This window comes from Uranotaenia lowii, chromosome 2 (assembly GCF_029784155.1).
Source record: "Uranotaenia lowii strain MFRU-FL chromosome 2, ASM2978415v1, whole genome shotgun sequence".
Classification (NCBI taxonomy): domain Eukaryota; kingdom Metazoa; phylum Arthropoda; class Insecta; order Diptera; family Culicidae; genus Uranotaenia; species Uranotaenia lowii.
This window is the reverse complement of record NC_073692.1, coordinates 275863139-275877159: the sequence shown is the minus strand read 5'-3', so window position 1 is coordinate 275877159 and position 14021 is coordinate 275863139.

Here is a 14021-nt window from a genome sequence, read left to right as displayed (position 1 = left end):
TCATCGCGGCGAATCAACCAGTTAATCAATCTACAATCAATCTAAAATAAAAAGTATATTTTTTTTTGTTCTCCGATCGCTTGTAACAGGTTCTCCTATTGAACACTTAATAAGAGAAGCGGGTTTCTTCTACACTGCAAAAAATCACACTGAGTTTATGTTTCTTCACATGAACGTCTTTCGAATTTTTTTTGCTCCATGATACAACTAAGATTTATGTTTGGTGTTTAGCATGTATTACAATAAAATATTAAGTTTACTTATTGGCTTTTATGAATTTTATTTTTGAAACATTTTACGAATTCAAATCGGCTGTTATGTTGAGAGAGAAAATTAATTTTTAACCTTTGTTAAATAAATTAAATTAACATAGATATCGTCGTCGATAAAATTCGCCATAATGTATAATTTTTAAATGCCGAAAAGTAGATTAGAAAAGAAATTTCAATAACATTTTGCTGCCTTCTGGCTTTTTCAAACAAGTTTTTTACAAATTTATCACCTTTGTTTAAAATTTTATAACGTTCATGTGTCACATAAATCAGAGCATCTTGAACAGCAGCGTTAGATGGAACATTCGTTTACCACAATACTTATTCAATTTTTAATTTAATTTAATGTAATAACGTTTTTACTTAATGATAACGAAATGATGATGACATAATGTCTTGCATCGTGAAATAGTTTTTTGAAGTTTTTGTTTCTCATAGAAAATTTAAGAAATCAAGTAATAGCAAATACAAATTTTGAAATTTTTCCATGCCGTAAAGTTTCCTTAACCATTTTTGTTTATTTCTGTTTGCTTTTGTAGTTAAACTTATGTCTAGAAAAAAACCATCCTTATCTCACGACGAATAATTTACGTTCCTTAACCAGACGCGCTCTTCAATTGATCATTAAGCCACTAATGGATGAACAATTTCCAAGGGGCTATTAAGAAACAATCTGAAAACAAAGCATATCGACTTTCAAATGAGGACGATAAAATGTTTTCACCACAGCTAGCAGTCAAGCAGCTCGATCTGATAAAGACAACTGAGAGAGAGTGAGTCCAGGGTTCAGCGAAACAAAAAAAAAAACGAGAACACAGAAACGGAATTCCGTCCGACATCGATTCCAGTTCGACAAAGTGTCCCGGTTGCCTGTTTTCTGGGGCCGAGCAAAACGCGAAAGCCAGTGAAGGTCCGTCCATTCACATCTTTGGAAAGGCCACATCGCCACAGCCGAGGAGTTTTCTTATCGACCACCGCCGCGTTGCAATCAGCAGCAAAGGACAAAAGAGACAAAATCCGGTGAAGACAGAATTTATATTTATTTATTTTTAAAAACCGGTAATTACCAGCCCCGAACAATGTTCGCCGAATGGCCGATTTAGCACTTTTCACGTAGGTGGCGGCAAGACGACAATGGCAAATGGTGAATAAATGGCGAAACGACGAAGACGATGATCAAACGCGACCGATTACGGTTCGCTCGTTCACAAGTCTTTTGCACCTCTTTTGCTTCGCTCTGTCTCTTTCACTCTCTCTCTTTCCTCGGCTGATCCGACGCGCGTTGACTCGGAAATGTGCAGACATTCTGTGCCATCATAGCCATTGCACAAAACTGCATCATGAGACGAGGTGTGCAAAATAATCCAAACATACACACACGCCGCCGCCGCTTCAATTTCATCGTTATCGCCCATTGACACCAGCCGGGGCAGAAGTTCTGTTTGAGTCCGCAAGCAGCAGAAGCAGATCGGTGGTCCTGGGAAGCAGCTTCGAACCTAATGCTTGGCCAGAGCATCTTGAACTTGATTTCGGATTACCTACCAACTGAGCTCCGGGAATGATATTACTGCGGATCATGAATCTTGATAGCGCTATAGGAAACTATCACCTCTTCCGTGCGGATAAGATTATCACTTATCTGAGTCAAAGAAAGAATGTTTTTTTTTGGGAAACACATTTTCGAGTTTTCGACGATGGTTATTGTGGCCTCATGTTATATTCAGTGAGTACGAAGAAATCGTTTGAAACTTTAAGGTGTGAAATTTAACTTGAATCATTGCCTCGCGTAGTTATTTGAAGCTCGCAATGGCCACCTTTAGGAGGACGCTTGTTTAACCATATAAAACTACATACAGTAAGGTTTTTTTTTACACTGATATACGTACCGCGTAAAAAAAACCGTGTAAAAAAAACCGTGTTAATTCCCGAAAACCGTGTAAAAAAAAACCGTGCTAATTCCCGAAAACCGTGTAAAAAAAAACCGTGTTAATTCCCGAAAACCGTGTAAAAAAAGACCATTCGAATTCTGCAGCTTTGAAGTTCTGACACTTAAAACCTGAGACCTGAGACTTGAGACATAAGACCTGGACTTGAAAATGTAGACTAGAGACATGAGACCTGAGACTTTAGACATGACACCTGAGACCTAAGTCCAGAGACCTGAGATCTGAGACATGAAACCTGAGACTTAAAGAATGAGACCAAAGACATGGGACATTAGACCTGAGACCTGAGACTAGAAACCTAAGACATAAAACACGAGACCTGATACCTGAGACATGGGACATGAGACCTGAGACATGAGACTTGAGACTTAAGACATGACACCTGAGACCTGAGACATGAGACAAGAGGCATGAGACATGAGATATGAGACCTGAGACCTGAGACATGAGATATGAGACATAAGACATGAGACCTGAAGTATGAGACAAGAGCCATGAAAGATTAGACCTGAGACATGAGACTTTAAACCTGAGACAAGCTACTAGTGTTATTACCGCGAAAAATTATATAAGCTTCGATTACAACTTGCGACCCCTCTAGTGAAAAGGTTTGACTTGTAGGTGACGAAAAACAGTGTCGCGAAATCGCTAGTCCAAGCTACTAGTGTTAGTACCGCGAAAAATTAGTTTAGCTCCAACTTCAACTTTCGACCAGTCAAGTGAAAGGGTTTGACTTGTAGATGACGAAAAATAGTGTCGCGACTTCGCTAGTACAAGCTACTAGGATTAGTACCGCGAGAAATTAGTTAAGCTCCGGTTAAGACTTGCGACCCCTCTAGTAAAAGAGTTTGACTTGTAGGTGACGAAAAACAGTGTCGCGAAATTGCTAGTCCAAGCTACTAGTGTTAGTACCGCGAAAAATTAGTTTAGCTTCAATTTCAACTTTCGACCAGTCAAGTGAAAGGGTTTGACTTGTAGATGACGAAAAATAGTGTCGCGACTTCACTAGTACAAGCTACTAGTGTTAGTACCGCGAGAAATAAGTTAAGCTCCGATTTAGACTTGCGGCCCCTCTTGTTAAAGGGTTTGACTTGTAGGTGACGAAAAACAGTGTCACGAAATCGCTAGTCCAAACTACTAGTGTGAGTACCGCGAAATATTAGTTTAGCTCCGATTTCAACTTTCGACCGGTCAAGTGAAAGGGTTTGACTTGTAGGTAACGAAAAATAGTGTCGCGATTTCGCTAGTACAAGCTACTAGGATTAGTACCGCTAGAAATTAGTTAAGCTCCGATTTAGACTTGCGACCCCTCTAGTGAAAGGGTTTGACTTGTAGATGACGAAAAATAGAGTTGCGATTTCGCTAGTACAAGCTACTAGTGTTAGTACCGCGAGAAATTAGTTAAGCTCCGATTTCAACTTTCGACCCGTCAAGTGAAAGGGATTGACTTCTTGGTGATATTGGTTACAGGGGGTAATCTTGAGAATCCGGGGAATTGAATAGTATTTAAAGTGTATGTTTTATATTTTGTATCACGTTTTGTTTTAATAACTGGCAAAATAAATCAAAACGCGCAAGCAGAAGCTGCAGCACCCAGCTGAAAATTGAGTAAAATCATCATTCTAGAGAGCTCTGAGAGCTGTGAGCCCGTGCGTTTTTTGATTGTTTGAAAATTTGAACAAGATGCTACAAATTATCGAAAATTTTTATCAAACATCGCATTCTTTGAAAAATTAGCGGTTAATGAAAATATAACTTCAAAATTTTTATCCATCCAATCATGAATTTTTATGATTTCAGCTAGTAGAATTTGGTACAGTGTTTTTCACCCCTAACTGTTTGTTGAACCCTCATGCTTTTTTCCATAAAAACATTTATGGTTAAAAAAATTTAAAATTTAATTCGAACAAAGCCAAAAACTACTGCAATTGGTGCTTCATGCATTACGACATTACAAATACACCACAACTTGTGGAACCAATAATTTTTCTGACTACCTCAATTTTATGTGCAATCAACTTTAAAACTTTTTTGTACAAACGGTATGATTATCTGCGGAAATAATGTTTTTAAAGGCCATTGAAGTTGAAAACTGTTGCATGATGCACCAGATGCACCAGACGGTATCTCTGTTTAAAAGACATACGTTGTCTATGCCGATTTAGGCTTTGTAGACTGAATTAATTACGTTGAAAATTTAAGATTAACATTTAACTCCAATACCGAGATAGGAATCGAACCCATGCCATCAGTGGACCAGCGATTACCGTCTTACCACGCTAACCACTCGACCAGCGAGACGTATCTCTCAACTAACCTTGAGTTCTGTTTGCTTCAAACACTTTAACTTAATTGGTCGCAGATTGAAATCGGAAATGAAACTTCTTTCTACCGGTAATAACACTAGTAGCTTGTACTAGCGAACTCGCGACACTATTTTTCATCACCTAAAAGTCAAACCCTTTCATTTGACCGGTCGAAAGTTGAAATCGGAGCTAGACTAATTTCTCGTGGTACTAACACTAGTAGCTTGTACTAGCGAAGTCGCGACACTATTTTTCGTCATCTACAAGTCAAACCCTTTTACTAGAGGGGTCGCAGGTTGAAATCGGAGCTTAACTTATTTCTCGCGGTACTAATCCTAGTAGCTTGTACTAGCGAAGTCATGACACTATTTTTCGTCAACTACAAGTCAAACCCTTTCATTTGACCGGTCGAAAGTTGAAATCGGAGCTAGACTAATTTCTCGTGGTACTAACACTAGTAGCTTGTACTAGCGAAGTCGCGACACTTTTTTTCGTCATCTACAAGTCAAACCCTTTCACTAGAGGGGTCGAAAGTTGAAATCGGAGCTAAACTAATTTTTCGCGGTACTAATCCTAGTAGCTTGTACTAGCGAAGTCGCGACACTATTTTTCATCACCTACAAGTCAAACCCTTCCATTACAGGGGTCGCAAGTCTAAATCGGAGCTTAACTAATTTCTCGCGGTACTAACACTAGTAGCTTGTACTAGCGAAGTCGCGACACTGTTTTTCGTCATCTGCAAGTCAAACCCTTTCATTAGAGGGGTCGCAAGTATAAATCGGAGTTTAACTATTTTCTCGCGGTACTAACACTAGTAGCTTGTACTAGCGAAGTCGCGACACTTTTTTTCGTCATTTACAAGTCAAAACCTTTCATTAGAGGGGTCGCATGTAGAAATCGGAGCTAAACTTGTTTCTCGCGGTACTAATTCTAGTAGCTTGTCTCCGGTCTCAGGTCCAAAGTCTCATGTCTCAGGTCTCAGGTCTCATGTTTCATGTCTCTTGTCTCTTGCCTCAGGTCTCATGTCTTATGTCTCATGCCCCATGTCTCATGTCCCATGTCTCAGGTCTAAAGTCTCATGTTTCACGGCTCTTGTCTCATGCCTCAGGTCTCAGGTCTCAGGTCTCATGTCTCAAGTCTAATATCCCTTGTCTCAGCTTCCAGGTTTCAGGTCTCATGTCTAATTTCTAATGTTTCATGTCTCAGGTCTCATGTCTCATGTCTCATGTCTCATGTCTCATGTCTCATGTCTCAGGTCTCAGGTCTCAGGTCTCAGGTCTCAAGTCCCAGGTCTCAGGTCTCAGGTCTCAGGTCTCAGGTCCCAGGTCTTAGGTCTCATGTATCATGTTCTTAGTCTAAGAGATAAGATTTTCCCAACTTCAAAAAGATTCTAAGTGTTTTCCGTTGAAAAGGACTTAGAATATTTTCTCTCAAAAACCGTGTTAATTCGCGAAAACCGTGTAAAAAAAAACCGTGTTAATTCCCGAAAACCGTGTAAAAAAAGCCGTGTAAAAAAAACCGCGTAAAAAAACCGTGTAAAAAAAAACCTAGGTGTATAACAGTTTTATTGTTGTGTCGTGTATAGACACTAAAAAATTCTATTTCCTAACCGGCTTAAACTTAAAAAGAAGATAGAAACGTTTAAAAATGCATTTTTAAATTTTTAAATTTTAATTGAGTTGAATTCGCTGCTAGATTATTCGGTAGAAAACGCTCATCGTGCCCCAATCAATGATGCTCTGTGCGTTCCGAGTCAACAAGTTAAAATAAAAACGCCTTTTAAAATAGATAACAGTGAAATTTTATATATTCAATGATAATAAAAATTGAGGAACAATGTTATTGTTTATTGTATAAAAATCAACGGATCAAATTTAGATCCTAATGATAATTTTATTATAGGTTACATATATAATCTATGTTTTTCTTGACTTGTCCAAAATTTTTCTACACCCAAAAGTCAGCCTCTGTGCCAATGGCGTGTAGTCAATTTCATAGCATCATTGGTACAAGAAGATAACGCGACCGGCACTGATTCGATTTGCGCCCACCGGCATTAACCTCCCAGCGCAACCGAATTGCGTAAGTCTGAATGAAACAAAATAAAAACGTTTTCGCGTCCCTCCCCGTCGCATCACAAGCCGAAGAAGGATGGAAATAAATACCGGCCAACACCAGGCAGCCAGCGAACCGAGCACTGTGCGTGTGAATGTAGCAAAAGCAACAACAAAAACATCCTTCTAATTCAATCCACCGGCAAACACGGCTAAGCTGTGCGTGTGTATGTAGCAAAAGCAACAACAAAAACATTCCTTCAATTCACCGGCAAACAACACCGGCCAAGCTTCCCGGCTTTAGCAGCTGTGTATATGTAGCGTGTGTATGTAATAGCAGGCAGTAAGCAAAGCACAGTTCTCATTCACTGGGTTTCCAGTTCCTTCACTCCCGTTCCCTTTCCCGTTTCCATCTTAAGACAAAGGAATGCATTGAAAGGAGGCCAAACGCCGGGAAGCCGTTGTTGTACGTTTTTTTTTTGTGATTGATCGGTAACAGAAAGCCTATGACAAATATACCTCGTCCTGCATGAAGCGCAAATAGTACACTGGTTAGAATGTCGGGCTGGTAAGACGATACAATTGGTGATGTGAGTTCGATTCTCACTACAGCTCTGTGGTTTTAATTTTTATTTTCTTGTTTCTGGGATGAATTATCCAATAGGAAGGAAATCCCATAAAATCCCATTTTCTTGTTTCGCTTGAATGTAGTGGTCATCATTTTGGTTGGGAGCGAGTCCTTATGCCAGTTACGGTTTTTTCAAACATACCGTCTTCGGCACAGTGCACATTTCAGCGCATTATCGGCACAGAGATTTGCTAAATAGGCATTGGATTTTTGCAACCTCTTCTATGGGTGTACGGAAAACATTTCTGGGAACGCCAAAGTCAAAGTACTCCGAAAAACGGTTGAAGGTTTTTAGAATGCCTATAAGAGCGCTGTTTGTCCCATAGTTATTCGCCCAATCGGGAACATAGAGTTGCAGATTCTGGTTTCTCAATCCTCGCGGTCGCACGTTGAGAGGAATAGCTTCCAGCAGCGAGGGACAGTCAATCCTCGATGTAAGGAGATCCGCAACAACCAAAGCACGTGTAGCGTTTCTTCGGACTTGAAGCGTGTCTTAGTCTATCAGGCGATTCTCATAACTGGGAAATCGAAAAGGATCTTGCCAGTTCAGGTTTCGAAGGGCGCATCGTATGGAGCGCCGCTGGATAGCCTCGATTCGTTCAACTCCATTCTGGTAGAAAGGGCACCAGACAGCAGAAGCATACTCAAGAACGGAACGGACTATGCTACAATATAAGCTTTTTAAGCAGTACACATCTTTAAATTATTTAGCCATGCGAAAGAAGAAACCAAGATTTCTGGTGGCTCTGTCTACAACGTAGTTCGTGTGAGTCTTAAACTCAAGCCGTTGATCGGGAATAATACCCAGATCATTGATTTGGTCAACCCGGGAGATTATTTCATCCCCGAGAATGTACTCAGCATAAAGAGGGTGTCGCTTGCGAGAAAAAGATATGATCGAGCATTTACTGCTATTCAGCGGTAGGCAGTTGTTGTCGCACCAGTCAGCAAAAATGTTGAACTGTCGTTGCAGGAAATCGATGTCGTCTTTGTAAAGCCAAAACGTTGAAAATCCACTTTGCCGAACTAGCCGAGCCCCGGCCTTTTTCAATCACGTCTCTATCACTGAATACCTTGACAACAACTGGCTGCCCCAGTAACTTTTGAGAGTGATGGTAATCTGTGCGATGACTTAACACACAGACTACAGACTCGACTAGCTAGCAGCATATCGTAGGGATGTGCACAAAGCACCCAGTCTCCTTGGGCCTTGAGACTATGAATTCTATAGGTTTACATTCGGCCGTCCTGCTTATCTCCGTCCCGGAGATCCGACCTGCCGGCAATTCATCACGTTCCATTGCCATCATTTCACCACCATCGGTAACTCTCAAAGAACCATTACCAACCGGTCAATAGGTATTTTTGATCACTATATTATTCAGTAACTCACAAAGAACCGTTACAAACTCAATTTTCAATTTGCCTTTTTCTAAGTTTTAATGCCGATTGTACCTCATCTAGCAACTCACAACGATCCGTAACTATAAATCAACAGCTTTAGTGGATTTCAGTAACGCTCTAGATCCATTATAAACTCATATCAATTCCTTTCTTTATTATTCATTGTATCATATTTGAATTCTCAGCCGTCTCTTAGCTAATAAGCCTATTCACTTTAAAAGACATTGATCTATATGCGGATCAACAATTATTTACAGAATGAGTATCAAAATAACTAAATAATACCAATACCGACGAAATAAATTTAATTCGTAAATCAATTCTCCTTAATCAATCATCATTCTCAAGAAATACTTTTAACTGCTTCGATCACACTGTGATTCATTTTCCGCACTTTGGTTATTTCAGTGGTATACAATTCATACAGCTTGCATGCAAGTAGACAGCACGCGTAACCAGGGTTGCCAACATTTTTTTTCAAAAATCAGGGAACTGGCGAAATAAAATTCAGGCAAAATCAGGCTACGTTAAAGTAACGGAAATTTCGGTCAAAGTGATGACCTTTTTTTTTCTTTGGTCATCGCTACACATTTTTACTCTAATAAGTGTTGTGAGCCTACTTGGTTGAATAATTCTACTGCATCAAGCAATCGAAAGATTCCATTAAAATCCTTTTTTTTAAATAAGAATTAACGCGAACCTTTCGATTGCTTTGATTCAGCCACTTTTTCACTTTTTCACTTCAGCTACAGTGAGCGATATAAGAATAGCACCACTATGTGTTTTGCTTGCTAAAATATGAAAGATTGAAAATTTCGAAAATTTTCTTCCACAGTTTGTTCTGAATTGCTTAACGGATAAATCAAGCATAAGTTTACTTTTTTTGGAGGTAGCAATTGGCGTTGAGGACCAAAAATTTGAAAAAAGGGTGCGAAATAAGAATAGCACCACTTGAGTTTTCAACAAAAACAATATAATTTTTAAAAATTTACTGTGTAAAAGTGAATAATAATGCTTCTACGAATTATTTGAATAGATAACTGCATTTAAGGAGTTTTTCAGAATTCCAAAGGTTTTCAAAGGTATTAAAAGCGGGGTTTAAGAGATGCTCCTCTAGCGTTAAGAAATTTGATATTTGAGCTATAAAACTTTATCAAACTGCTTGATTTCTTCATCAACATTCATAAGTAGGATGCAAAATGATGAAACATAGATTTGAGGCTGAGTTTGAATCCAAAAAGCTGGTTGGAATTCAAAAATACTAATGTTTTTAAATAGTCAAACACTATTTCTCTAGTTTTAAGTCATAGATGGCAGCACTATCTTGCCATTAAACCAAATTCATGCCCATTTTCGAATATCCGGGATTAATTAGGGTGTGCTGGATGATTTTGGTCAAGAAATAAATACATGTACCGTGTGAACACTTTGGAAATTCTAAGATCACTAAATCCAAAAAAATTAGAATTGTATCAAGGTCACTAAAAGTGAATTTTTTGGACCGATTTTCAGAATAAAGTTATTTTTTGCTGTGGAGCTTGATGGACCAGACGGCTTGCAGAATTATTGGTATGGTTTGTAATTGAATCGGAAGATGAAATGAGCAGGAATTTTGGGCGGTTGTACATTTTTGCGCTGGTGATTCTTTTGCAAATCCGGAAAAGCTTTCTGCAGCGTGAACTTCCACAAAACTGTGATGGGAGGTATTTCAAAATGATGAATATGGGCCTAAATAAACCTGAAAAATAAATATTGAGACTAAATTTGGTTTTAACTGCAAGATAGTGCTGCCATCTATGACTTGAAACTGGAAAAAGTGTGGTTTACTGAACAAAATCAAAGTTTTTGATTTCCAACCTATTTTTATCTGATTCAAAATTAATCCCGAGTGCTTGTTTCATCATTTCACGTCATTTTAATGAAGAAAGTAAGTAGTTTGGTAAAGAATTACAGCTCAAATATCAAATTCCTTAACGCTAGAGGAGCATCTTTAAAACCCCCTTTTAATACCTTTGGTAACCTCTGGAATTCTGAAAAACTCCTTAAAATGCAGTTATCTATTCAAATAACTCGTGGAAGCATTGTTATTCACTTTTACACAGAAAATTTTAAAAAATAATCTTGTTTTGGTTGAAAAACTCAAGTTGTGCTATTCTTATTTCGCACCCTTTTTTCACATATTTGGTCCTCAACGCCAATTGCTACGTCCAAAAAAAGTAAAGTTATGCTTGATTCATCCGTTAAGAAATTCCGAACAAACTGTGGAAGAAAATTTTCGTAATTTTCGATCATTCGTATTTTAACAAGCAAAAAACATAGTGGTGCTATTCTTATTTCGCTCACTGTATAGTACCTATACTCCTGTTCCTTACTACCCATTTTTCATGACATTCGCTAAAATCAGGCATATTTTCAAAAATCAGGGAAATTCAATGGCTTATCAGGTTGTCAGGCAGAGCCTCAAAAAATCAGGCAATGCCTGAAAAATCAGGCACATTGGCATCTCTGCGCGTAACCATCGAAGCAATCATTTTTCCTCAATGATTATCAATGATCATTGAGAATCAAACAAACAACAAGTGAACACGTAACCATAGTACCAACGAGAAAATTTTCCTTCCTTATGTTTTCATTTTCTGAAACAAATCGCAGCAATCTGGCAACTGATGAGCTAAATTCATAAGCAAGAAATTCAGTAGAGAACAAATGTGTTATTTTTCACCCTGTGTTGTCAAGGTATTCAGTGATAGAGACGTGATTGAAAAAGGCCGGGGCTCGGCTAGTTCGGCAAAGTGGATTTTCAACGTTTTGGCTTTACATTTCAGAAGTGGGATTGTCTACGTCTAAACTACGACTAAATGTTGGTTTCCTGACAGGTTAAAATAAACCAAACCTTAATTCCCGGTAAGTTTTTAAAACATTCCATCTGGCAAAAAAAAAATACGACGCCATCAATATGAGGGAAAACCGTTGAAATAAATACCTACACACGGGGAAATAACTTTTTTGTAGACACATACATCCATATTTGTAAGAAACATTGAGGCCGAAAGAGCGGTCCCGTTCCGGGAGAATAACTCTTTGTTCTATATTTCATGTTAGTGTGAGTGAAGTGTATGAAATGGGCGCCCATGACTGTAAAGAGCGAGAGAATGAGTGACTGAGCAAAGCATTACTTATGTGTGTAAGTGTAAACTTATCGAAACACTCAAGTCTATATGTGTGTGTATCGAGAACGACATTTTTATTCGGAAACGGTTGGAACCAGTTGCACTTTTTTTTTCGTAACGGAAAAACTCAGCAAAAATTCTTTAAAATTAGCAGTCAAGTTTTCAAGTAGCAAGTTATTTGTGTTGGACGACGACCGGAGTAAGTCAATCGTAAGTTATTAAATTTTCAAGGTTTAGATTTTCTCTTATTTCGATGAACGTACTATTACAGCTTGTTCGATTGGTGCATAACCTCAAATCGCGGATTTTGCTTCTCAGCTTCCGACGGAATTGCCGTAAGTTGTGTCTTGTAGAATCAGAAATAAAAGTACCGTTTATTTATCATAATGTGCATATTATTACAGTGAAATTTCGATTGGTGCTTAAATTGGAATCGTGGATCGTGTATCTGTATCATCGCAGAAATTACCGTAAGTTGTATTCAATAAATAAGTGTAATGTTAATTGAATTGCATTATTGTGAACCTTACAGTGATTGATTCGTGAAACATTTTGTCGGAAGATGCATTCAACAAACCGAGTAAGAGGTTCAGCGAGATCGAATCAGCGCCAACAACATCCCGCTCCGGAGCAGGAAGCGGGCTTAGCTATGCGCGCGAACGAGGTCGAGGCAGTTTTATCGGAATTCGATCCTGACAACAAACGCAATCAATCCGCAGAAGAGTGGTTGAACGAAATCGACTCGATGGCAGAAATTTTCGGATGGGACCACAGAAGAACATTGCTGTATGCTTGTATGCGCTTGAAGGGGCCTGCAAAATTTTGGTATGACGGTTGCAAACAACAGCTGCGAAGCTGGGAGATCTTCAAGGAACAATTTCTCGAAAACTTTCCGACTGTCATTGATTCGGCCAGCATTCATAAGAAACTGATCAATTTAAAACGTAAACCGGATCAGTCTATTGAATCGTATTTCCATGAGACAGTGGCCATGGGAAGAAAAATCCGTTTGTCAGATGAGCTGATTAAAGAATATCTGATAAAAGGCTTACCTTATGCTTCTACGCGAGCAGTAATGGCTCAAGAAGCGAGTGGAACGCTACCCCAGTTTCTCAATGCATTGTTGAGAGTTGATCGTGCGACTAAGGATACGGACAGAAGGGATGCTTTCTCAAGTGGACGTTCTGGATTCAACAAAACACCAGCTAGAAAGTCGATGGACACTTCTCAGGTTACTTTTGCGCCTAACCGAAGTGGCACTCCTCGTGCACCAACACCTCGCGCTCAAACACCTCGTAGTGCTACGACGAACATTGTCACAGAACCCGGAACATCAAGAGGATATACATCGACACCAATGGCTAGAAGACAGTGCTTCATTTGTCGTTCCGAGGATCACCTGGCTCGAAAATGCCCAGAACGTAAGGATTTTCGATCTCCGGTGGCATCAAACCACACCACCAAATAAATAACGTGGTTTACCAGAAAACTGCTACTGTAAAGGACACCTCGGTCAATGCTTTCATCGACCTGGGCAGCGAAAGGACTTTAATAGGAGAAGGAGTTGCTAGGAAACTGCAACTGAATATTGAACAAGATTCATCGATTCTAAAGGGATTTGCCGGAGGAGAGTGCAGGGTGCTGGGAACTACGACGGAAGCTATTCAAATCGACGGATTTACCAATCAAGTTGCAATTCTGATTTTTCCCGATAGTGCAATGAAGTATAAGCTGTTGATAGGAGATGACTTCTTTCGGAAAAAGGGTGTATCTGTAGAAAGGACAATGGATGGAGTGACGATACGGTACGATGAACCGGTTGTTATGAGCGTGCAGAGTAGCAAACATAAGATCTCTAAAAAAATGCTAACCGAGGACGACTTGCTCATTGAACCTACCGCTTCACTCACTTCGAAACAACAGTTGGTTGATTTAGTCAATCGTTACCGCGATTGTTTTGCCATCAGTGCGAATGAAATTGGTTTCACTGAACTGGAAACAATGCATATCCGCTTGAAGGACGATAAGGTTATACGACACGTACCATACCGAGTGGCTTACGGCCAACAAAAATATCTGCGCGACGAAATTGATGAAATGCTACGAAATGACATTATTGAGGAGTCCTCTTCGGAATTCGCAAGTCCGGTGGTCATTGTTTCAAAAAAAACTGGAGGTTTCCGTATGTGCGTCGACTACCGGATGCTAAACAGTATCGTCCAAAGGGAACACTTTCCTAAT